Source organism: Acomys russatus, chromosome 4 (genome assembly GCF_903995435.1).
Source record: "Acomys russatus chromosome 4, mAcoRus1.1, whole genome shotgun sequence".
NCBI lineage: Eukaryota > Metazoa > Chordata > Mammalia > Rodentia > Muridae > Acomys > Acomys russatus.
The window spans coordinates 55,478,847-55,504,152 of NC_067140.1; positions in this window are offsets into that span (position 1 = coordinate 55,478,847).

The following is a 25,306-nucleotide window of genomic DNA, read 5'->3' on the forward strand; positions in this document are numbered from 1 at the left end:
GACAGGAGAAAATAGTGACAAGTGGAAGGTCTGCACTGCAGTGGCTCTGGACTTGATGACTTTGTGTTGATGCCTAAGCTCACAGGATGTGATCCCAAGAAGGGCTGGGATGCCACCAGAAGGCCTCCTGTGCAGGTTGTGGTGGTGCACACCTTTAATCCCAGCACTCAGGAGGCAGAAGCCAGCAGATCTCTATATGTTCAAGGCCAGCCAAGGAAGGCTATGACCCTATCTTAAAAAAAAAGACCTTCAGAGCCCTGCAAACCTCTATCCTCTGATTGAGGCTTAGGTAGGGATGATAGTCCTTCATCCTAAAGCACAGAGTCATTTCCCCCTCTGGCTGGCAGATGGCGCTGCTGCTCACAGATTCCATCTGACTAATGCTTCCTCAGCTATTCCCTTCCTTGTTGTTGCAAGAATTTTCTAGAAGTCCCCATTGCCTGATCATAATTCTAAGTCCTAATTCTTTGTCCAAGTGTCTTATTAGCATGTGCTCTGTATGATACATGGGTTCCTTAGGTCATACTCGCCTCCTCTCCTGCCGCTTTCTCTTACCTCCCACTCCCACTGGTCCCCTTCCTCCTCACTAGGCATCCCCCACCCCCCATTCTCACATCTATGTTGTGTGCAGGGCACATACGTGTGGGTGTAGTCACATGCCTGCATCCCACCGAGTTTCACTAGGGTTGGTTACAGGAGAGCAGGCACTTTACAATGCCCCATCAAGCCTTAACACTTCCACGACAGTGCTAAGAGACGGGGCAGACCTTGCACAGGCAGCCACAGCTGCTGTGAGTTGGTGTGCAGCGGCCCACGTGGTGCAGGGAATGGCAGTGTTCCTCGCCACCACCCCTGCCTCCAGCTCTCTCTGTCTGCTTCTCCTTCAGTGCTCCCTGAGCCTTGGAGGAGGTGTAGCCTAATGTCTTATTTGTCGCTGAAAGTTCCTACTTCTCTCTGGTGGCTCTTGCACATCCGGTATCCTGCTTGCGCGTCTCTGCCAGCCTGTGCCTGGCTTTGCTATAGCCACTAAGGGGGCTCTGTGGCACTTGGCCTGTTTTTCTCCTTATCTTGCTCCTGTGATTTCACCTCTCCTCACCCCCAGACAGCACTTCCGGAAACAGCCTTGGCCTCTGGACTGGTGTTCCTAGGGCATTGTCTGCCTCGATGGATGTGAATCTGTCCAGTGGCCCAGAGAGAAACAACATAAGGGGGTGGTCCTATCCCCGTGCGGAGGTCAGCTGATCTAACTTATAAATGTTCATTTTTCTCCTCCAACCTAAGCCTGTCTGGTTCTTAGTGGGTGTGGTGCTGCCAAGTTCCCTAACCCCTAACTTCCTATGGTCTCTGCCAGCCCAGAGGGCCGAGGTACTTACACAGTGACTCCCAAGGGTCCTGTCTTCCCACCTGTAGGAGCAGGTGGGGAGGGGCACCCTGTGTGTCTTGGGAAGACTTGGGAGAATTTTCCTGTATCTCTTCATGTGGCTTAAGACTCCTTCACACTTAGATAAAACAGGAGGAACCAGAGAGAGAGGTTCCCGGTTCCACGCGATCAGTGGGTGTTGAGTGTAAAGCCTTGGCCTCCCACCAAACTGGTTACTTGCTTGTGACATAGATAAAACAGCTTGGAACTGCTGTCTTTGTACATAAAGGGTGCCTAATACATGCTAGTTAAACAAACACTGCCTTGTTGCTCCCTTCTCCCAGAGGCTTTGGCTCAAGCAGCCTAGGACGCCCCTGCCCCTTCAGCCCATCTGGTCCTAGGCTGCTTCCTCTTTCCTGGGAAAAGGCCCCAGTCTTCCCTGGCACTGACAGAATGGGGTTCCGGTGAGTCAGGGCAACGGGAAGCCACAGTTCTTAGATCCTTGGAAACCAAGCAAGGCTTGGAATGGAGAGCAGAAGAGAAGGCCCTTGGGGCCCTGGCCCTAAGCCTGGGGTGGGGCCAAAGAAGGAGGGGGAAGGAGCAGTTGTGTGGGCAGGGGCCAGGATGAATGAGCTACTTCTGGAGCCCTCACTGGAAATAGGAGGAGTGGCCACAGGCTGTGACGCTGGGACCAGGGCAGGAGGCCTGTAAACAAGGAAGCCACCTGGGGGAGGTTCAGGGCAGCCTCTGGTCCTGGGGAGCAGGTGCTTCCTGAGGCCCGCCCTTGACTGGGCCCTAGGGGCTGCCGCATCCAGTGGCCCTTAGACACTAGGGGGCGCTGTGGACCGGCATCCTGACCGAGCTGCTCTCTACCAGCGCTCCAGAGGGATGTGGCCACTTGAGGGTGTGCCCACCCAGAGCCCTAAACACCCCCGCCCGGAGCCCATTCGCAGATTGCCCTCCCTCCTGTCTCCAAAGCACATTGGCCGATGGCACTAGCCCAGACACTGAGGGCGCAGGGCTCAGCCTGGCCAGCCTGGGTCTGAGCTCATTCCTCCGCGACTCCCAATTCTCCGGTTCCTGTCCCTCCCCTCTAAGGCTCAGGTCTCAGGCCAAGACCTGGCACCAACTCTTGTTTGGGAGGGGGCTCCGAGGCCACCAAGCTCCTGGCTGCCCTTGGCGCTGCTCCCCCTCCCCCTCCCCTGGCGCCAGGGAAACAAAAGGTTAGGGGCCCAGAGGGACTTATCTGGCCCCTTCACCACTGGGTGGGGGGAGTGGTCAAGAGGGGGCACACCACCTCTCCACTCCCCTAGCACTCCTGATTCTTCGAGACACTTTCACAGGCGGAAATTCCCAGAGGTCAGAGGAGGGAAACAGTTAATTCCTTTTATTCAATGGGCCCCCCCACACCACCCCCTAACTTCCTCCCTCCACTTCCCACCCCCCCCTGTGTGAACAGGAAGTGGAGAGGAAAAGGCTCTTCTGAGCTGAGCAGCTGGGAGCAGGAGGCAGGGAGTGGGCAGCAGGCCTGGTGCCAGGCCTGCCTCTCATGGTTGTTTGGGGGGAAAGGCAGAACAACTGTGGCTGGGTATAGAACCTGCAGCCCAAGTGGGGCAAAGTCTGGCCTCCAAGCACCCTTTCCCTAGCCTGCTGCCAGGCCAGGCAGAGGCTGCTGTCCTGCCAGTACAAGCTATCCTTTGCCCAAACCCCAGCTGCCCTGGCCACTGTAGCCTTTACCCATGCTGCCCAGCTGGGCAGCCCAAGACTGGAAGGCAGCAAGCAATTCATGCAGCCTCCAGTCCTGGCATTGGCTCCACCACTCAGCCCCTTGGCCCTGCCAGTCCTTTGAAGCTCAATCAGAGCTTCCTGTTTGGGGCAGGCAGGCGATGCCAAGGCCCCTCCCCCACCGTTGTTCTGTAGAGACCATAGGTCCATCTGTTGCCCCCATGGTGGGGCCCCTAGGCAGTACCACACGGGAGCAACACCACAAAAGACCCTGCTGGCAGCTTCGCTCATTGGGAGCAAGGCCGTCCCTGCAGCAGGTTGAGGATAAACAGCCTTCAGAAACAGGCCTGGAGGGGCAGTGAGTGAGGATGCCACTGAGTTGGTGCCTGGGCCATCGCCAGCCTTCTGCCTCCTCCTTCACCTGAGCATGGAGATGGTGCTATGTGAGCCACCAGGAGAGGGGCAGCAGCATTCTCCTCAGATTCCGAAAGGGAAAACTGGCAGAGGGAGCAGGCTTTGATGGAAGAGATTCCACTTTTCAAATGCCTCATGGCTGGGGACTTCCTCTCCCAGAGTAGCTGAGCAGCCAGTACCTGCTCCATAAAACCACGGGCTATTGAATGACCCCAGGTTGGTGGCCAGCAACTGATGCCCACTGAGAACAAGGCAGGGCGGGAAAAGGAACAGGTACCCGGGTTGACTCCCAGGAGAGTGGATGCTTTCCTGGTTGTCCAGCTGTGGTGGCCAAAGGTCTGTTTGTGTTTCCCAAGCACATAGCAGGTGCCAGATTATCTCTGCAGCTCATTCTTGCCCCTAACTCCCTACCACACACCAGTCTCACAGTTCCAGGTTGGTTTTCCTCCTTCATGGGGTTAAACTTAAGATATGCTCTACCTCACTTCTCTCACCATATGATGCACTGAGTGTCTGGTGGAAGCTACGGTGGGCGTGTCCCTGCTTCTCATTCATTTGGCCTGTCCTCTCCCTCCAAATTCTAATCTGTATGGGATGCCAGCATGGCCAGAAACTCAGTGTGGAAACCTACCTCCTGATTCACAAAAGCTGAATCTAAGAGGAGAAACTGGTAGCTGACAGGAGGCTGTAGCCAGGATCCTGTCCTTTCTCCATGAGATTCAGAATCAGTGATCCTAGCTGGGCGGTGGTGGCGCACACCTTTAATTCCAGCATTCCGGAAGCAGAGGCAGGCAGACTTCTGTGAGTCCGAGGCCAGCCTGGTCTACAAAGAGTGTCTAGAAGAGCCAGGGCTACACAGAGAAACCCTGTCTCAAAAAAAAAAAAAAAAAAAAAAAAAAAAGGAGAAAAGAAAAAAGAACCCCATGTTTGTTATGGAATAGCTATTGCCCTCAGCCTTTTATCAATGCTCTTTTTCTTAAATTTTAAAAAAGCTTAGATTTATTTAGTGTGTGTGTATCCACACTTGCGCCTTGGAGCATGTGGGATGGTCAGAGGACAGTTCGTAGGAGTCAGTTCTCTCCTTCCTCCATGTGGGTCCCAGGAATCAAGCTCAGGTCATCAGATTTGGGGACAAACACCTTTACCCGCTGAGCCCTCATACTCAGTTTCCATCAGCAGCCAAAAAAGGCTTGAGCTGAGGGTAGAGGGGGTGATCAGGAAAAAGCAGTTGTAAGCCTCTCCCTGGGGTTTATCAGCCATTGGCCTAGCCACACCCCCGAACAGTTTCTGCAAGATGAGACCTTCTGCAGCCTGTATGAAGAGTCACTGAGTGCAGCATGGCACATCTGGACAATAGGTCCAGAGCCCAGAGTCCTGAGCAGCCCAGGTGCAGTCAGGTGCCCCTCTTCTCGTTCCCCATAGCAGCTCTTGCTTCACAAACCACTCTTATTTCAAAAGAGGCTTGCTTGGGAAGGCTCTTGAAGATTCTTGTAAAATCGTGGCTCTAGGGAAGAGAAGTCCCAGACCAGAATGAGGGATCTCTCAGGCATGCAGAGTGCAGCCCTGAGGTGGCAACATAGGAACGCTCCCTACGGCAACAGGGCCTTGCATTCCTAGAGAAGCACAGGACACAACTCCAGCTCTCCAGGCTCAGGGGGCTGGGCAAGCATCACTCTGGCCACTGACCAGGCCCAGCCCCTCTGCCAGCCTGTCCTTGTGGTCCAGCCCAGAACTTGCACAATAGCCTGGCTGGCAGGCACTCCCCTGAGAGCTTCAGGAAGTCCCCCTTGTCCCCCTTTGATCTTTGACTCTTGGGTCTGCTTGTCAACCCGAATTCCAGGCAGATGTCCACTCTTTTACCTTCGGTTCTTGGCTTTTTCTCTAAAGGCTGGAGCTAGTGTTATCTCCAAATCCCAATTTGCTGCGCATCTTTTCTTGTACAGTCCTGCTAGAACCTTCCATGGGGAAGCTCCCCACACAAGCCAGTGAGGCTTTTTGGTATAAACTTGGTGAGTGGCTCTCATTTGCTAGCCATGGGTTCCCCTGACCACAGGCATCCTCCCGAGTGTTCTGCCCACCTTGATCCCTGTCTCAAACCGCAACAAGGAACAGCAGACAGAGCCCCTTCGCTCCATACCCTCTGAACAGAGTCCCTCGATACTGTTCCGTGTTCAACAGTAACGCCTCTCGGCACTCGGTTTCACAATCAAATAACTCCCTTCGGTTTTTGAGTGGAATTTTTGCTTATATATATATTTTTTTTAGGGTTTCTTGGCTTTTTCCTAAAAGCAATCAGTCTAAGTTTGTCATCACACATCCCCCATTTCCGTGCCTCAAGGCTTCCTTTTCGTCCCCTGGAATCTGGAAACTATGTGTGGGCAGAAAACCCCCAACACCCTGGCCCAGCAAGGTCCTCACAGAGCCAGTATGTTTGCTGGGGAAGAGCCTAGGCACCAGGATGGGACTAGGAAGGGGGTTTCTCTTTGGACCTTCCCAGCTTGAGCTGTGGATAATTCGTGTGGTCTAGTGGTTAGGGCTAGAACACATGGGGTCTGTCCCCAGCAATCTCTTTGACTGATGCCAGAAGTCAGGGGAAGTCCGCTCGTCAGCTGGGAGACTCAGTTTCCCTACTCACTTAGGGGCTCAAGGCGTCCCTACCTAGATCATCTCTTGGCCTGCCTTCGTAGAGAGAATCTTTGTCCAGAGTATCTCTTTACATTCTGGATCTTGCCTACTGGGGAGGCCGAGGCAGAATTAAGTCACAAATTCAAGGCCTGCCTGGGGACAGAGTGAATTCAAGATCAGTTTTGACATCTTAACTAGATCCTGTCCCAGAATTATAAAAACTAGGGCCAGGGACAGGGGTACAGGCAAGTAGCAGCACCATTGCCAGTGTCTATGAGACCCCAGTGACTCAAAAAGAAATAAAGGAAATAAATAAATGGAATTTCTGCTGTAGCATCCCAAGTGGTGTGACAAGCTGAGTGACCTGGGACATGACTAAACTGCTTAATCTCTTTGAAGAGAGTTAACTTACTTGCAGTGTTCCCATGCCCCACTGGACTTCAGAGATTGAACTGAAGGGCCCTATACCTGTGAGACGAGGCAGGCACTGAGGCATACCACTGAGCCACACCCCTAACCCCATTTTAATTTTTCTGGACCTCAGTTTTCTTATTTATAAACCAGAGACTGTTATTGAGTCCACCACTTGGTCAAAAAAGAAAAAAAAATTAAAAAGGCCTAGTGCTACATGTACTGTAAAAGCCCAATAAGTGACGGTTGCTATTGTGCAAATCAAAACCTTGACAGGTACTCCTAGTGCCATCCTGATTTCCCCCTGAGGCTGCCCCGCCCACGCGGCTTTACAGTTCCAAAGATGTGGCCTTAGCCCTTGTGGATCAGGGCTGAAGCCTGGCTGCTCTGTCCAGTCTCCATGACGACTGGAGCCCCTCCCTCCTTCCTTCCTCCAGAGCTTTCTGTTTACAGCAAACAGCTCAACCCCAGCTGATCTACTGGGGACCAGCCAGACCCTCTCAGAACCAGGGCCTGGATTGACGACGGACAAAGGTCTTCTGCTCAGTGTCCCCAAGATCCACAGGCCTTGAACAGGCCACCTCAGCTAGCAGGGAGGGGAAAGGGATGGAGGGGAGACCTGTCACCTCAGAGCAGGCCTCAGAGACAAGAAACAGATGCGGTGTAATTAAAGAGGGCCACTCCACTAGAGCCTGGCGGACAGTCTCTGCCTTGGCCTTAGGTTGACCTGGGTGCAAATTCTGTTTATTGATTTGTAAATTGCAGATAATAATACCTCCCTTGAGGGGGATGGTTGGCACAGGGGCAGGTTGGTGATTACGCCTGGAATGCTGGCTCAGGGTTGGGTTCACTCTGTGAAACTGGCTGAACATTGTTTGGTTGTTTGTTTGGTTGGTTTTTCAAGACAGGGTTTCTCTGTGTAGCCTTGGCTGCTCTTGAATCACTTTGTAGACCAGACAGGCCTTGAACTCACAGTGATCTGACTGCTTCTGTTTCTGGAGTGCTGGGATTAAAGGTGTGGGCCACTACCGCCCAGCTCTGGCTGCACTTGTTATATCGCTGTTCCTGTTCTCTTCTGTACAGGACTCTTGCACCAAGTCCTGGCAATCCTTGAGTTGGCATGCCTCTACACACACACACACACACACACACACACACACACACACACACACACACGAGAGAGAGAGAGAGAGAGAGAGACAGAGAGAGAGACAGAGAGAGAGACAGAGAGACAGAGAGAGACAGAGAGACAGAGAGAGAAACACATAAACGCTAGGATGAAAGGAAGCAAATGCTCAGGCACAGGAGACCAAAAAGGTCTAGCTGTTTCCTAAACCCATACCTAGCCGGAAGTATGCTGGCATTGGTGCGGGGCCATGTGTGTGCCCTAACCAAGGGCTTCATTCCTCTCTTTGCACTAGGTCTCTGGGGCCCAGTGAGTGCAATGTAATGCTGTTAGGGGAAGGGTCCCCCTTTCTGCAAGTTCAGGGTATAACGGTCTGGGATGCGAGGCTACTGGCTCCCAACTCCGGATGAGCTCATGTTGCCCCATTGACTCTCCTAAGGTGCTGGCCAGTCAGGAGACTCCTGGCCTGAGATTTAGACCTGCCCTTCTTCTAACCACCAGACCCAGTCCTGGGGCAGAAGTTGGGGTTAGGCAGGGGCATTCGTTGATTTGACTCACTCCCCACCAGCCCATGAGTAAGTACCGCTCTGGATTTTCAGACCCACCCCGCTCCTGATCATCTTGTTGGGGTCTTCCAGGGGCAGGTTCCTGTGGTTCCTGCGTGTAACTCTGGGGTTCCCTCCAGAGCGGGACTTGGGGGCTGGAGGCCTGTGGGTCTAGCTGACTCTGTGCCTCCCACAACTCTCTTCCCCTCAACTCTGCCTGACTGGAATTTCTGCCCTCACACCAGCCTAGACTACTTGAGAAAGAAGAGGAGCCCCCAGTACTGAAGTCAGCTGCGCAGACTGGAAATCCCCCACTTCTTACCTTGGCCACTTAGGGAAATGGCCTCCCAGTAGAGGGCCACCTCCTGCCAGGGACTTTTCTCTTGGGGATGACACAGAATGCAGGACAGCTTCAGGGACCCCAGCTTCGACAAGCTGCACGTTAAGCAAGAGGACTATAAGAGCCATATACCACTATTCTCTCCCTTGCAGGGAGTAGGGTACCTTCTGGGCCTTATGTTGGCCTAAAGGAGGCAGAGAGAAGGTAGGTCCAGGGAACTGGGGAGGGGCTGCACCCAGAGCTGGCTCCTCCCCTTTCTAGCCAGTCTGACTGAAGAGAAAAGTTATTGCAAGTTATTGTTTCACATTATTAGTTCCTTTTAAAAGATTTATTTTTACTTCCTGTGTGTGAGTGTTTGCCTACGTGTATATATGTATGCCATGCGTGTGCCTGGTGTCAGTGGAGGTGAGGGTATTAGACCCCCTGGAACTAGAGTTACAGACAGCTGTGAGCTCCCATGTGAGACCTATCCCAGGCCATCTGAAACACCACAAAGTGTCTTAACATCAAAGTTGGCTCTCCAGCCCCAATTGCCCCAATTTTTCTTCTTTTCTTTTGTTCCCCCTCCCTTCAGTACTGGAGTTTGAAACATTTTTAGCTCTCCTTTCTCTCTGTCTTGTCCCTCTGTCTGTCTCTGTCTCTGTCTCTCTCTCTCTCTGTGAGTGTGTGTGTGTGTGTGTAAGAGAGACAGATAGAGACAAAGAGACAAAGAGACAGAGACAGAATAATCTCATCAAATTGCCCTGACTGGCATTTAACTTTCTATTCTGCTGCCTCAGCCCACCCCACCCTTACCCCCAGCAGCTAGGATTACAGGCCTGTACCATCAGAGCCAGCAAAGATTTTCAATTTTTCCTTTTTTGATTATTGCATCTGTGTGCATAAGCGTACTTCTGTATGTGTGTTACATGTCTGTCACTCTCCATTTTAATCCTTGAGACCGGGTCTCCCAATGGGTCTGGAAATTTTTGTTGTTGTTACTTTGTTTTTTTGAGAGAGGGTTTCTCTATGGAGCCCTGGCTGACCTGGAACTCGATCTGTAGATCAGGCTGGCCTCGAACTCACATTGATCCAGCTGCCTCTGCCTCCCGCGTGGGATTACAGGCGTGCGCCACCACACCTGTTCAATCTCAGAAGACAATGTTACATAAGTGCTCTTCTCCACTGAGCCGATTCCCCCAGCTTCTAGTTAGGCATGTTTTTGTTATTGTCCTTGAGACAGGATCTTATTATGTTGCCCAGGTTGGCCTTGAACTTCTGGGCTCAAGCATACTTGTCACTTCAGCCTCTTGAGTGACAGATAGGGTGAAGGGACTAGTCAGCCTGAGCATAGCAAAGATGATTCTTGCCGTTCTCCGCCGTTCCCTCTGCCAGCCACCGAGGTCTGCTCCCTTATCTGGCCACTTCCTCCTCCTGGGGCTGACCACCAAGGTCCAGCTGTCAAAGTATTGAAGGCCAGCAGTCCAAACCCCCCATTGGCTCACCTAATTAATATGCCCAATTAAAATTAAACATCTCAGGCAGCTGGTGGTGGCACACGCCTTTAATCCCAGCACTCAGGAAGCAGAGGTAGGTGGATCCCTGTGAGTACGAGGTCAGCCTGGTCTACAATGTGAGTCCAGGACAGAGAAACCCTGTCTCGAAAAACAAAAACAAAAACAAACAAACAAAAATTAAACATCTCATCTTAATACAGCGTTTCCCCTTTTACCTTTATAAACTGCCATTTTCCTGTGGGCCACATCTGTCTCTATATCCAGAGGCTATCCTTTGTCCCTCTGGGATAAATAGCTCTGTCCCCTTTCCCTTGTTCCTTTCCCCTTCTCCGTCATCCTTTCTCTCCTGTCTTTGTTTCTTATTCCCTGCCCTCTGTCTCTCTGAGACAAATCTCCTTTGTGTTGAGAACTTGGTCTTGGGGTTCCTGAGCCCATACAGATCCTTTCATAGGGTCTATACATAAAGCTACCGCACCTGTGAAAACAGCAACTTGAATTTTAACATTATTTATTTATTTTTAAAGATTTACTTATTTATTATGTATACAGTGTTCTGCCTGCATGTACACCTGCATGCCAGAAGAGGGCGTCAGATCACATTACAAATACTTGTGAGACACCATGTGGTTGCTGGGACTCGAACTCGGGACCTCTGGAAGAGTAGTCAGTGCTCTTAAGCTTTGAGCCATCTCTCCAGCCCTACTTATTTATTTTCATGGTGCGGTGGGTGGAACCCAGGGCCCCAAGCATCTAAGGCAAGCATTCTACCACAGCTACATCTTAAAGCCATATGGATACTTATAAGCACAAAGGTCAGACAGTGGGTGTGATGTCTTGTGCTTGTAGCCTTCAAGAGAAGCGATCCTGAGGACCAAGGGCAGCAGGGGCTATGTAAGAACTTGTCTGAAATAAAAACAAAAAAGTTAAAGATGGCTAAGTTTGGGCATGGTGGTATAGGCCTGCATCTGGGAAGCAGAGGCAGGAGCATCAAGAGTTCAAGGCCATCTTTGGCCCCAAAGCAAGTTCAAGGATAGTTTGGATTGTGTGAGTCATTGGCTCAAAAAAAAAAAAAAAAAAAAAAAAAAAAAAAAAAATTTAATTTAATTAATTAATTTTTAAAAAGAGAGGGCTAAACTGGGCATGGTGGTGTACCCCTTTAATCCCAGCCTTGGGAGGCAGAGGTAGGTGGATCTCTGTGAGTTCAAGGGCAGCCTGGTCTATAAACCGAGTCCAGGACAGCCAGGGCTACACAGACAAACAAACAAAAAAGAGGACTATAGAGCTACTTTAGCATATGTGAAGTCCAGTACCACAGGCAAAAGCAGAAAGAAGGAAGGAGAGGCATATGCTAAGCGTTACTAAAATTGAAGGAGCTAAAGAGACGGCCTAGTTGGGCGTGGTGGCGCACGCTTTTAATCCCAGCACTCGGGAGGCAGAGGCAGGCGGATTGCTGTGAGTTCGAGGCCAGCCTGGTCTACAAAGCGAGTCCAGGACAGCCAAGGTTACACAGAGAAACCCTGTCTCAAAAAAAAAAAAAAGGGCGGGGGGGGGGGGCTGGAGAGATGGTTCAGCGGTTGGGAGCACTGACTGTTCTTCCAGAGGACCCAGGTTCAATTCCCAGCACCCACATGGCAGCTCACAACTGTCTGTAACTCCAAGATCTGACACCCATAGACACATAATGCACATAAAATAAAAATAAATGATTAAAAAAAAAAAGGCCTAGTGATTACGGGCACTTGTTCTTCTAGAGGACCTGAGTCCCATTCCCGCACTCTCATGGTGGCTCACAACTCCAGCTCCAAGGGATCAGAAGTCTTCTTCTGATCTCCCTGGGCAACAGACACGCACATGGTGTGCATACAGGCATACAGACATAAAAATAAAATAAATCTAATTAAAAAAAAAAAAACGCTATTAGGGAGCTAGTCACGGTGGCGCATGCCTGGAATCCCAGTACTCAGGGGGGCAGAGGTAGGTGGATCTCGGTGTGTTTGAGGCAAACCTGGTCTACGAAGGGAGCCCAGGACATTCAAGGATACACAGAGAAACCCTGTCACAAAAACGAAAACAAGATGCCATTAGGGCTCAGTTTTCATTTTGGCTAAAAAAAAAGTCTCAATAGAAATTCTATTTCCCTTGACCTTCGCCCTGCTAAGCTGCTTTGCTAGGTTCTGTACCACGGCGTGGTTCCCATCATACTTAGAGAAGAGGCCATCACCTTTAAGGAGATTACAAGGCATGAACAGGCCAATTTTTTTCTTCGTGTATTGCAAACTGTGACTTAGAAAGTCACAGATGAAGTTCTTCCATGAGTTGTCACTTCCCTTTACATTGGTTTGTTTATTTTGTGTACGAGGTGTGTACACGCGAATGCAGGTGCCGTGGCACACCTGTGAAGGTTACTTTCAGGAGTTGGTTCTCTTCTTCCATGGGAGTTCCAAGGATCAAACTCAGGTCAGCAGGTTTGGTGGCACACACCCCTGGTCCTTCTCACCAGCCCCCGTTTGTGTTCATTAAGTCGAAAGCACCGTAAGCAAATCCCTGTTCCTGGAATCCCACAGCAGCAAGTGGGAATTTGTTGCCCTGGCGTTTGGCTCAGCTGACAGAAGACTTGCCTAGTGCACACAGAACCCTGGGTTAGGTCCCCAGCCCTCAATAAACTGGATCAGAAATCCATAATCTTTTTTGGCTACAAAAATGAGTTTGAGTCCAGCCTGGAATCCATGAAACCCTGTCTCAAAAAAATTAAAAAGGAGTTTATCAAGGTTGATAAACTCAGTGTTGATGGTTTGTACTTCTGCTTTCTGTGGAGCCTTTGTGAAGGCCACAGGAAACCAAGGTAGGTGTGTGCACGAGTGTATGCACGAGAGAGCGCATGTATGCGTGTGCACATATGTGTGTGTGTGTGCAAGTGCACATATATGTATGTGTGTGTGTGATGGGTTGCTTTCCCTACCTCAAACTCACTATGTAGCCCAAGCTCCTGCCTCAGCCTCTTCAATGCTGGCACCACTACACTTGAACCTCTACACTCAGCTCAAGTCCAATCAGGAGAATCTTCTGACACTGAATCAGATCATTTTCCTCTGTGTCCTCACAACATGACCATCTGGGTAAGTGAGGCAGGAAATCAATATGGCCATGTTGGAGACACAAAGCGTAGAGCATAGCAGGGTGCAGTGAACTGTCCAAAGCCACACTGGTTGGCAGAGCTCAGGTCCCTGTGCTGGCCCATTCTTCCTCAGTTTCTGCCACAAGGCTGCCTGGTGGTTGGCAATTCTGACAAGGAAGCTATAGTTCCCAAGGCACACGGGAGTCCCAGGCCACATGTGCAGGCAGGAGGGGAGACTACCTTCCTGCCACTGTAGGATGAAGGCCAACCCAGGACCTTCCTCCTGTCTTTGAACCTGTAGCCTAGCTATGGGTAATGCACTTCTATGTTGTTGTTTGGTTGGGTTGTTGTTGTTGTTTTTTGGCTTTTTGTTTTTTGCTTTTCTGTTTCTTGTTTTCTGAGACAGGGTCTCTCTGTGTAGCCTTGGGCCTGGACTCTCTTTGTAGACCAGGCTGGCCTTAAACTTACATTGATCTGCCTGCTTCTGCCTCCCAAGTGTGGGGTGGGTAATACTTCTATAAGGGAACTGAGGAGAGGGCTTACACTTTTCCTAATCCAGAGCTAAGTCAAAGTCACCCCCTGTGTCCAACTAGGCTGGCTGGCTTGAGGACTAGACTTCCTCCTTCATCCAAAAGTTCAAATCTGGGAGGGTGGCCGAGGGAGAGTGAAGGACAGCCTCAGCTTCTAGCCCCTCCCCCCCTCACTGACAGCTGTAATCTGCTTGGGAAAATCTTCCCCCCGCCCCCCCCCCTGCACAGGAAAAAATATTAGTTGTCCCGATAACAAGGAAAACAAAATCTAGCGCAGGGCATCAGGGACTTCCTGAGGCAGGGAACAATGTCCAGGGAATGCTCAGTGGAGAAGAGCTAAATTGGAAGGCTGAGTGGGAGCCCTAAGGACACGGGTCCAGTCCTATCCGGCCCGCGGGGGAGGGGAGATGACAGATCGAGGAACTCGGAAAAAAGATTTCCACCCCCCCCCCCCAAACCTTGAAGTCTGGGCTGTGGAGACATATCCGGGAAATGATTCAGGACAGGGTCACGTCCCCACACAGGATTCCAGCCCCTTTATTCAGGTGCTCTGACCCCACTTCTCTTCCCTCCTAGACCCAGTCTGTTTTCTCGGGGGGTGTGGGAGGGGGGGAGAGAGCTACAGGCCCTAAGGGATTGGGAGTAAGGCAGGGGAGTCCCTTGCAAGGGACTGAAGCCGTTGGGGCCCTATGAGGACGTCTTTTCTTGCCCACAGCCACTTCCCTGAGTAACTTTCCACGGGGGCAAAAGGGGTCGGACAATTCTGAATGTCTTGTTTCTTGTCCCTGGGGCAGTAGTTCCTGGGTCCAGTGGGTGGGTGTGTCCTCTGAGCACTATAGGCTTTGCGGGGAGGCACCCCAACTCCAAGAGATGCCCTTAGAAACAATTACCCCTAGACCTCATCTCAGACCAAGCCAATCAGAATGTCCAGAAAACCGCTCCAATCCTTCCTGTGTGTGGCTAGGACTGAGGGCTCCTGCTGTATATTCCTGTGACCCTTAGTTCCTTTCTGTCTTCTTTTCAGCATCACCATCAGCATCACTGGACCCTTGGATGCAGGTGGGAGCCTCTCAGAAATGGCCACCTAGGCTGGTGGTCTCTGGAGGTGTCGGCAGAGCTCCCTGCCCCAGCTGGAGGCCAGCTGCCCAGCCCAATAGCAGGTTCTGGGTTCCTAAGGCCCCTCCCTCTGTTTCTCCTTCCCCTTGGGTAATGAAGCCTGGGGCCTTTGTTCTTAGCCAACAGGAGTGTGACCAGACACCCACCCACAGTTTAATTACAGTCCCATTCAGTGGCCACAGGCTGGCCACCAGCCTCCCTCAACCTGCTCAGCTTTAGCCCCATGGGGCCTCCAACCCAGGCCAGCCCAGTGCAGCTCCCCTGATGTTCAGGGTCATGCCAGCTTTGTTCTCAGAAGAGCCTACATCTCCTTTGCCTCCCCGCCCTGCCCCCCATACCTTCAGCCGTTGTTCCTCACAAGACCTAAAGGCTGTGGCCTTCCCTAGAGTGTCCAAGAACACGATAGAATGCTACTAATATGCCATGTTTCTGTGTCAAGCCCTGGACTGTCATGAGCTCCTCAGAGTCACTGTCATTTCTGGTTCACTTTTGAAAAGCATTATTATATTTTTTTTTTTTTGAGGCTAAGTTTGCCTGCATGTCTGTATGTGTGCCATATGTATGCCTGGTGCTTGTGGAGGTCAAAAGAGGGCATCAGATTCCCGGGAACTGAAATTAAGGATGGTAGTGAGCCTCTGTTATGGGTGCTGGGAACTGAACCCAGGTTCTTTACAAGAGCAATGAATGGTCCACTGAGCCACATCCCCAGCTCCCAACTCACCTGCTAAATCTGTGGGGGATACATACTCAGAAAGTTACCCACCATACTCTCAAAGCCCTTGTCAGACAGAAGGAATCACCTCCACTGGCGTTTATAGGGCCTATATCTTCCCAAGGGCGCCTACTAGCGTGCTAGATGGAAAACTGCAATTGCTCCGCTCCTGTTTGTTCATTGAATACTTGGTTGGTAGGTGACTTTACAGCTGAAAGTAGACATCTTAGGGACAGGGCAGCACGGCTTCCACTTAGGGCAAATGCTGGAGGAGCAGAAATACAGAAGGAGGTGTCACCTGAAGCCAGGCCAAACAGAAGCAACGAAGGTCCTCTTTGGCTCTTGCTCAGGCATGTGGCATCTAAGGGGTTTGCAAGTGAGAGCCCCCGTAGGTAGCCATACCCTCAGTTCAAGTGGTCTTGCTCACCTGGAAGGTAACCGGAAGGGCTGGACCTCAGAGTTTCTGTGTTCCCCCTGAGGGGACCATCTTGGGTCTCCTCTTTCCCTCTGGAGGAGGCAGACATAGTCCCCATGCCCTACATCGTATTTTCCAAACAGGTGAAAGATGCTGTGGACTAGTGGCCACCTGGTTGTGGTCAAGGGGGAGCCCCGGTGCGTAGCCCCAGGGGGATACATCATCACTGGCAAAGGCACAGCATGCAGCCTGTTTCTCCACAAGCTTCAGCCCTGACCCTTGGCCTGGGCAGTGGGGACCAGGCCTCAGAAGCTTGGAGTGAGGGGGCCTAGAAGGGAGGGGTCCAGTCCCAGCTGCCTAGCTATGGGTACTAACAGGCCACGCCAGGGGCAGCAGAGATGGGGGGGGGGGGGCACCACCACCTGCTTTTCCTTGTTTTGTTTTCAGGGCACTAATTACTGTGCTGAGCTTGGAGCTGCCTAATGAGGCCGTTTGGATTTCCTGTTGTTCTGGCTTCCCAAGACCCTTAAAGGGCCCGCATCACACTGGGAGTATGTTGTGAAAGGGACAGCACTGTCTGGAAAGAGGTGAACACATAGAAGTTATCTCTGGGCTCATCCTGGGCAATGAGCTGAAGAGGAACCTGTTCGGGTCACTGCTCCCCTACCCCCACTTGGAGGGCCCACCCAGAAGTGCCCTCACCGGAAACAGGAGCCTAAGAACCTTGTGGCTTGGCCAGGGCTCAGGGTGGGGTGAGGGAGACCAGGAGGCCAGAGCCGAGGAGGAAAGGCTGGTGATGTCACCAGTGCCCAGACTGTGAGAACCACTGCAGCAGCAGGCAGGAGGGAAATGCTGTGACGTCCTGTCCGCCGTGTTCCCCGTCCTCCCACTGGAAAATAAACACTTGTTGTCTGAGAGACCCGAGCTGCTTCTGAGGGGCAGGCTGTGGGTCAGGCCACCCCTAATTCAACCCCTCTGTACCCCACTAGCAAGGCCTGCAGAATGCATGCAATCCTTTTGCACTTTGGGGTTCTCCTTAGCTAGCCCTGAGGGGCTGAGCACTGGGGAGCTCTTTCACATGCATACCTCGGGCAGCTGTGCTAGTGCGCAGGTGAGGAGACTCCATCTGTCTCCTTGAATCTCCCTCAAATCTGAGGCGCAGCCTTGGTCCCAGACCTATATCCTAAGTGCCCCCAGGGCTGTAAATGTCCAGGCTGCAGATTCCCCTGGGTCCCTAGGAGGCCTGGCCTCCCCTACAGACCGGGTGACGGGTGACGACATTGTTGTTCTTACACTAACAGGGCCTTCCGCCGGAAGTTCCGCCTCCTAAATGGTGGGAATGAGAGTCCCCGGGACAAAGCCCGGCTTGGTTCCCGCAGCCACCTCAGAATGGACGGAATCCCCATTGTGTGTATGGGCGCCCAATGCCCGCCCTCACTTACCCTCACCGGACATGCCAACAAACAGCTCACTGAGCCTGGGGAGGGGCCGGAGAGACAACAATGTCCCCCAGTAGGCCATGGTAGTGAGCTCAGCTGGGGGCGGGGGGGCCCGGGCGGTGTGGAGGCTGCCATGGAGGCTGAGGGCTATGATCTCAGCCTTGGGTGGATTGGCCGATGTGACAGGCTGACCTGAGCCTAGCCTTCCCCAGTGAGGTGGAGAAGGGCTAACCCTGCACCCACACTGGCTGCCCCACCCTCCTGCTGGGAACGGACCAGCACTTCCCATATACTGCTTGAACTGCTCCCGCCCTGAGCACCAAGCAGGTGCACCAGGCAGGTCCTTAGAACCCAGGAGAGATACCCTGGGCTCAAGAGACTGGTGGACACTTCCTCTGGCTGTACCGTTCCAGAAACTCTCATGGGGGCCTAGACCAAATAGCTCTTCCAAACCGCCCTCCTCCCCCTGACACTGATCACAGCAGAGCTTGCAGATCAACAGGTGATGTACGGTCTGGGACCAGATCCTCTAAGGGGACCAAAACAGTCTTGGACGGTGTTGAAACCTGTACAGGAGGTCTTCAAGGCCTTAAACAGCACAGAACTGGTCTAAGTGTCCTTCAGACCTCACCTTACCTGAAGCATATTTGTAGACAAGACCAGGGATATGGCCTCGGGTCATTCTCCCAAGACAACTTTGTGGATTCCAGGCTTGAGTAAATTATTTTTTCTCTGCTGGCCAAGTTTCGGCTGTCTGACAAGCCGGACAGCCTTTGAGGGAAATAGGAGGAAGTGGGGTACCGGCCACTCCAGTATGTGGCCAAGGTGCCTCCACTCTGCAGAAGCTGTGCAAGCCAGAGGCAGGTTTGCAGAAGTTACTCTGGAAAAGATGGGGAGCTGTGTCTTTTAGGGGGTGAGAGGTTGGAACAGTGCCTGCGTGGAAGGCATGGGGACCATCTGAACAGGTCACTAGGGCTCTGGTGTTTTAGACCACCCAGCCAGCCACCCATGAGAGCTGTCAACTCCGGAGCAGACCTGGGCACTTTGGTACATTTGCTCCCCAGCCCCACATGCAGGGAAGCTTTGTGCCTTTGGCCTCTCTGTACCTCCCAGCACCACCCTTCCCTGTACGCTGTAGCCAGGCGGTGGCTGTACAAGCAGCCTCTGCTCAAGAGCCCACAGCTGAGGCTAGATTCATCTGCCTGGTGAGGTTCCCTACCCTGACCACTAAGCTCACATCCATCCTCACAAGCCACATCTCTGTCCCCTGCCTGACTGCCAGGAATACCTACACATTTCCTCTCTCGTCCTGGGTGTCTCTGTGCCCTGTTAGAATGTTCTCCTTCCCTCTTTCCAAGTACAGCTCTTGCGCTGGAGAGATGGCTCTGCCTTAAGAGTGCCTGTAGCCTTGGGTAGTGGTACAGGCCTTTAATCCCAGCACTGGGGAGGCAGTGAGAGGTGGATCTCTGTGAGTGCAAGCCCAGCCTAGTCCACAGAGCTAGCTCTAGGATAGCAAGGGCTAGTAGCACAGAGAAACCCTGTCTTAAAAAGCCAAAAAAAAAAAACAAACAAAACAAAAAAAAAAAAAAAAAAAAAACCAACCAACCAAACCAAACAAACAAACAAACAAACAAAAAACAGCTGGGTGTGGTGGCGCAAGCCTTTAATCCCAGCACCGAGGCAGAGGCAGGTGGATCGCTGTGAGTTCAAAGATAGCCTGGTCTACAAAGTGAGTCTAAGATAACTAAGGCTACACAGAGAAACCCTGTCTCAAAAAACCAACCAACCAAATAAACAAACAAACAAAGTAACCAAAACAGTGCTTGTTGCTATATTCCAGAGGACTGCAATTAGGTCCTTAGCATCCAGGTCAGGGGCTCACAGCTACCTGTAAGTCCAGATTTAGGGGATCTGGCACCCTTTTCTGGCCTCTACATGCTCATGCACATGTATGGTATACACTCACACATATACACAAACATGGAAGTCAAATAAATACAACAAGGTTCTGGGGTTTTTGTTTGGTTTGGTTTTGGTTTTGGTTTTGGTTTTGGTTTTGGTTGTTTTGCAGGTCCAGTGTAATCCTGCCTCCCTCACATTTCTTTCTTGGTTCCACAAGCTAGCTACGATATTCTTTTCTTTCTTTCTTTTGTTCATTTGTTTCTTTTGTTTGTTTTTGCGACATAGTTTTTCTGTGTAGCCCTGGATGTCCTGGAACTCGTTCTGTATACCAGATTGGCCTCAAACTCAGAGATCTGCCTGCCTCTGCCTCCCCAAGTGCTGGGATTAAATGGATGCATCACCAGGCTGGGCTCCTTTTTCTGAGTGTGTGTGTGTGTGCCAGATACAGTGTACATAGAGGACTCAGAGGAAAACCCCTTTCACCACCTTCTTCTTCTTCTTCTTCTTCTTCTTCTTCTTCATTTTTTTGCCTTTTCTTTTTGTTTTTGGTTGCTTTTGGTTTTTCCCAGACAGGGTTTCCCAGTGAGGTGTAGCCTTGGCTGTCCTGGACTCACTTTGTAGACCAGGTTGGCCTCGAACTTCTAGAGATCCGCCTGCCTCTGCCTTCTGAGTGCTAGGATTACAGGCGTGTGCCACCATGCCAAGCTTCACCTTCTTTTTAAAGACAGTTCTCTCATTGTTGTGGACCCCTCCTTCTCTGTTCCCATTGTACTGTAGGATCACGGGGATTACAGAAACATGCAATACCACACCTGGTTTATTTATTTGTTTGTTTTTGGAGACAGAGTTTCTCTGTGCAGCCCTGGCTATCCTGGAACTCCCTCTGTAGGGCAGGCTGGCCTTGAACTCAGAGATCCACCTGCTTCTGCCCCCTAGTGCTGGGATTAAAGTTGTGTGTCATCACACTGGTTGCCCCTGCCTTTTATTCTGGGGATTCAAAGGCGAGTCTCCCTGATTGTACAGTAAGTACTTTACCTGCTGCTCCATCTTTCCAACCCCCTCAACAGACATTCCTTTTCTTGTGTCCCCAGTTTGTCTCCCCTTCCTGTGGGCAAACAGTCAAATCCTGTATTCCCTTGTGGCCTTACAAGGTAGATTTCCACCACAATGAGGTGGCCCTTGTTCCCAATCTTTGAGTGTATATGTCTACAGATGCACGCATACGAACTCAGTGAGGCCTCAGGGAAATGAGCCGCGAACCTGTAGTACAAGCTTTGTGTGTGTGTGTTTACTATGGATTGAACTCATGGCTTCATGCATGCTAAGTACATGCTTTGCCACTGAGCCCCACTCGCGATCTTTGTTGCACTCTTTTTTTTTTTTTAAGATTTATTTATTTAAGTATACAGTGTTTCACCTTTATATATGCCTGCATACCAGAAGAGGGCACCAGATTTCACTATAGATGGTTGTGGGCCAGCATGTGGTTGCTGGGAATTGAACTCAGGACCTTTGGAAGAGCAGGCAGTGCTCTTAACCTCTGAGCCATGTCTCCAGCCCCTTTCGTTGCGTCCTTGATGGACGTCTCGGCTACCTATGAGCTGCTGTGATAAGTGGAGGGATCCAGGCTCTAAGAGAAGAGAGAAAGTTGGGCACAAGGCACATGGAGGTTCTCAGATGCCAAGATAACCCCCAAAATGGGAATGCTCCTGTGATGGAAGCAGGATCCGGGAGAAGGGTGAGTGGGCACAGAAGCGCTGAGCCCTTGCTCCTGTGGCGTACACAGCACTAGCTGTACATAACCCAGCTGCTGGTCATGCCAAGCCCCTGGTCATGGCGACCCTGACGTCTCACCGTAGCTCAAAAATTCCCTATGAGTACCCAAACCTTCATTAGATTTTCTTACAGTGGCACCCGCAGGGTTGCAGGAAGGCAAAGTGGGCATTTTGGGCATTTTCCTAGATCCTAGGCTACAGGCTCTCTGTTAAGCCCAGTCAGGTCAAGTTATTCATTAGCAAACATTAGTATGTAATTCTCATTAACTCCAGGGGAGAGTTCAGCCTGGATTAGCAACTGGGATACACAGTGTAGACACTCTGTCACAGGAAGTTCTCCCATGTGTCTAACCTAAATCCTTCCTGCCACCACTGAAGCCCATTTCCTCTTATTCTGACTGTGCTCGGAGAAAGGGATAGCTGGTGACTGTCCTCTGCTTTAGACCCATCACCTACTTGACCATGGCAGTCAGTTCTCTTCTTAGCTTTCTCCAGGGAACAGTGACCTCTTGGCTCAAGCAGCTGTTCAGAGTTGGCACCTGTCCCCAGTCTCTCTCTTTCTCTCTATGTGAGAAATATGCAACCGTACTTCCTGGTTCAGGCCTAACCCTTCCTTCCAGGAGACTGTGGGGCAGTAGGGCTGAGTAAGCCCCACTTCTAGGTTCCTGCTGGTAGACAAAGACAAAGGTGTGGCCCCAGTCCCCTTGCTTGTCCTGGGTGGCAGCTGGGATCAGAGATCAGAGATCATGTGGGGATATGAGAGGGCAGAGTTGGTTCTAACAGATATGCTGTGCATTTGTGGGAGAAGCTGTAGGGCACAAAGATACCCAGGGGCTCCCAGGGGCTGGGCAAGGATGAGCCTGCAGCTAAGGGAGGCTTGAAGCATGAAGGAAGGTTGTGAGGACAGGAGAGACCTGGATAGCTCTGTCATCGGAAAGGCCACAGGAAAAGTAGGCCTGGACAGAGAACCATAGGGTTCAGCCTGGCAAGGGTAGAAGTCAGCCTGGCAAAGTGGAGGTCAAGGGTGGAGGTCAAGGGTGGAAGTCAGCTTGGCAAGGGTGGAGGTCAAGGGTGGAACTAGGCTTGGCAAGGGTGGAGGTCAAGGGTGAAGGTCAAGGGTAGAAGTCAGCCTGGCAAGGGTGGAGGTCAAGGTTATAGTCAACCTGGCAAGGGTGGAGGTCAAGAGTGGAGGTCAGTTTGACAAGGGTGGAGGTCAAGGGTGGAGGTCAGCCTGGCAAGGGTGGAGGTCAACCTGGCAAGGGTGGAGGATGAACAGATGAAGCAGCTTCTTTGGAAAAGAATGAGGATGAGGAAGCCAGGCCCAGAGGGTGAGCTCCCCTCAACTCCCTCGCCACATTCTTCAGTCCGTTATCTCTTATCTTTTAATGCAATGACACCTTGGACACTGAAGAACACATATCAGGAGGCCTTCAGCCTGACCTGTGTTTTTGATTTGAGATTTTTCAGATTTTTGTTTTGTTCTGGTTTTTGAGATAAAATTTCTTTGATAAGAGCCCTGACTGTCCTGGAACTCCTTTTGTAGACCAGGCTGGCCTGGAACTCAGAGAACTGCCTGCCTCTGCCTCCTGAGTGCTGGGATTAAAGGCATGTGTCACCATGCACAGCTAAAAATAAAATAAAATAAACATTTAAGACAAGGTTTATTATTATTATTATTATATAACCTTGGGTGGTCTGGAACTTGTGATGTACATAGAACAAGTTGGCCTCGAACTCACAGAGATCCACCTGCCTCTACCTCCTGATTTTATTTTTCAAGTGTGTGTGTGTGTGTGTGTGTGTGTGTGTGTGTGTGTGTGTGTGTGTGTGCGCGCGCGCGCCATGTGTGAGTACCCCAGGAAGTTAAAAAAGGACTCACGTATCCTGGATCTGGAGTTACAGATGACTGTGAACTGCCTGAACGGGGGCTGGCAACGAAACCATGGTCTTCAACACCACTAAGGTGCTATGTAATCAAGGACGGACTTGAACTTCTGATGCTTTTGCTCCTACCTCCTTGTGCTGGAATGGTGCTACTTGCAGTTAAGCCCGGGGTCTCCGCAGGTGGTCCTGAGCCTTCCCTCCTGTCCCCATGCCTGCCTGACCATTGGTAGAGCTCTAACAGGAAGGAACTGGGGAAGGGGAAACCAGGGCTGGGGCAAGTTGCCAGGGAGGCTGCCTTTAGCTCCAGGCTCTCCTCTGTGGTTGGAAATACCCGCTGTGCGGTTCCTAGCCCTGGCTTTCCAGGCATCTCCTGGCCTTGGCAGATGTAGCTGAGGCAGCTGCAGGGCCACCATCAAGTTGGCCCTCGCCACCAGGCTTATCTCAGGGCTGCAGCTGCCAAGTCTATGCCCTGCTCCACCCTCCTTCTCCTTCTTTTTTTTTAACTAGCACCCAGCTGCCTCCCAGGCACCACACACAGTTAAAAAGAAGCTTCTGGAATCCTTAGCTGCTCCTCTCAGCTCTACTGTCCCTGCAGGCCCTATCAAGAAAGAGTACTTACCTCGGTTCTAGGCCCTATGTGCTCTGGGAAACACTATGAGACTATTCCAGACCCTAGGTGCCTGGGACCCTGGAAGAGGAGGTGGTAGGGCCTCCCTGGCCTTAGGAGAAACCCAAGAGGTACTCCACCATGCCCAGTGACCCTGCTCACTTGGGCATCCTTTTTATTTGGCATCCGTTGGTTATCAGGTACAAGCCATCAGCCAGTGGACAGTGAACCCACAAGGCGTGCTGTCTCTCAGTGGCATGAGGAAAGCCGAGGCTCTCTGAGTGGCCGGAATGCTCCGTGATCATGTCCATTCAGGGACACTCCTCTTCCTTTGAAAGACCAGTCTCAGCTGGAGGGGTGTCTGGGCGGGAAGGTTTTCCCTGGGAGGCCAAAGCGTAAGCAGCTATCCTCCAGGTCAAGAGCCTTACCACCACACACCTTCTACAAAAGGCTCTGAAACTGACTTCTCACAGTTTGCTCTTTCCTTCCCCCCCCCCCCCCCCTTCGGCTCCTCATGCCTCTTCCCTTAGGACTGTGTCTTTCTGTCTTTTCCTTTACTTCTGAAACTCACTTGTGCCCTGCCCCCCCCCCAAGGTAGCCTCTGGTTATCTTCGTGTTGCCTTAGAGGGAAAGAAAGGGACTAAATTACTGCTCGAGTCTTGCAAATGCATAGTCGAATACAGCCCTTGTCTCTCCCAGGTCGCTATTATTATCACACTGCAGAGAAAAAAGAGAACAGGTGTTAGTTGAGTTGTGGTTAAGTTTCAAGCCCAGAACCACATGGTCAAGTCCCAGTCAATAATCATTCGCCAGACTAAGAGGAGAATGGGCTGAGTCCACAGGCCACCTCAGTCCTCCTCGTCAAACTTGAGAGCGCATTGTGACTTGGAATACCGTGCCCCTTTTCTTCTCTCCCTAGCCCTCGGATTTTATCATCTGTTCCTGCATCCTGTTCTTTCCTTGAAACCCCTCAGCCAGTCCTCGAGGCCAATGCTAAGTCATCATCTTCCTCTCTCCTCCCTCAGCCTCAGGCCTATTCTCTGGGGAATCCACTGTGACCCTGGGCAAAACCACGAAGTACGCAGTTTCTCGCAGGGGCAGTAGGGGAAAGTGCGCCGCGCCGCGGGGCAAGGCTTGCTGAGCAGGAATCCAGTTTCTAACCGCTGGCGCCCCTCGAAGGGAGGGAGAGAGGGCGGAGGTGCTTCTGCGGCGGCATCTGTCCGAGGCGGGCGGGAAGCTGCTGCATTAAATTGTAAAATCGATTTATTGACCGGCAGGTGCGAGCAGCGGCAGATGGAGAGCAGCGCTGCCGGGGCGCATCTGCGGGGAGCGGCGGCATCGATCCTGGCCCCCCTCTGAAGCCGTTCGTCCTGGGCCTTTCTGGCGGTTCACTCCTAAATGCAGGGCCAAGGTCCGAGAATCTGCGGCGCCTGAGTGGCTAGAGTAGTTCAATTCCCTTCCCCTACCCCCTCCTGGCCTCGGGGCCCGAGCTGCGCCCCCACGACTGGCAGGCTCTGCCAGCCCCACTGCCCCAGTTGGCACGCGGCGGGCTAGCCTGACGCGTGGCAGCGCCCTGCGGCAGATGAGGCACGCGCCGGCCTCATTTCAATGTGAATGGATCGAATGAAGCAGCCATGTGGCAGCAACAGTTTGCAAATCTCCCCGCCTTCTGTGCAGCTCCCCTGCCACAGCTCCCAGCACGTGGCCCTTTCTCCGCAGCGACCGCAGCAGTGTCTCTCAAGGCTTTAAGAGCCCCGCCCCAGACAGGC